The sequence below is a fragment of the Acyrthosiphon pisum genome, chromosome A3 (assembly GCF_005508785.2).
Source record: "Acyrthosiphon pisum isolate AL4f chromosome A3, pea_aphid_22Mar2018_4r6ur, whole genome shotgun sequence".
NCBI classification, from domain to species: domain Eukaryota; kingdom Metazoa; phylum Arthropoda; class Insecta; order Hemiptera; family Aphididae; genus Acyrthosiphon; species Acyrthosiphon pisum.
Genome location: NC_042496.1, coordinates 33,549,230 through 33,549,925, shown reverse-complemented (window position 1 = coordinate 33,549,925; position 696 = coordinate 33,549,230).

The window sequence follows — 696 nt, the reverse complement described above, 5'->3', positions numbered from 1 at the left end:
GCCACACCCCCAAACACCTACCATACAACAATTTTATAATTATTATAATCATTCCAATCCACACTATAAAACCATAAGCACACTAATATTTAAGTATTAAAGCTATAATATACCTTATAAACACATGAGTTATAGTATATAATTTGTTTAAGTGATAAAAATAATAATAAAGTTTAAATGAAATATATACATATTTATTATAATTGGAATGACCTATACTGCTTTCCAAATTTTGTTTTTAATTATAGGTAGCGTATTGCGTGTACACTAAATATTTCTAATAAACAAATACCAAATGCGCAGGCCGCAGAGCGGTGGAAAAACCGAACAATAACATTAGGCTAATCGAATTAACTACAAAATAAACTACTGGGTTTATCAATTTATCCCTTCTCTGTTACCTAAAACCTTCATATCTTTAAATGACATTAAAATTACGGCTGATTGAAGAATTTATTACCTATCTATGATTGCAACGATATAAATATATTATATTATATTATATAATAATTATATTCTTAATTCTACAATAATTGTATATTTTACATAGGTACCTAATATATGATATAACTATAATCATCACAACCAATTTGTGTTTGTCCTAATAAACGTCAAATACAAAAAAAAAACATTTTTTTCATGATTTTTAAATTTTTGGTGGTTTTGGTGTGGGGGTGCTAAATAAAAAGCTGGGGG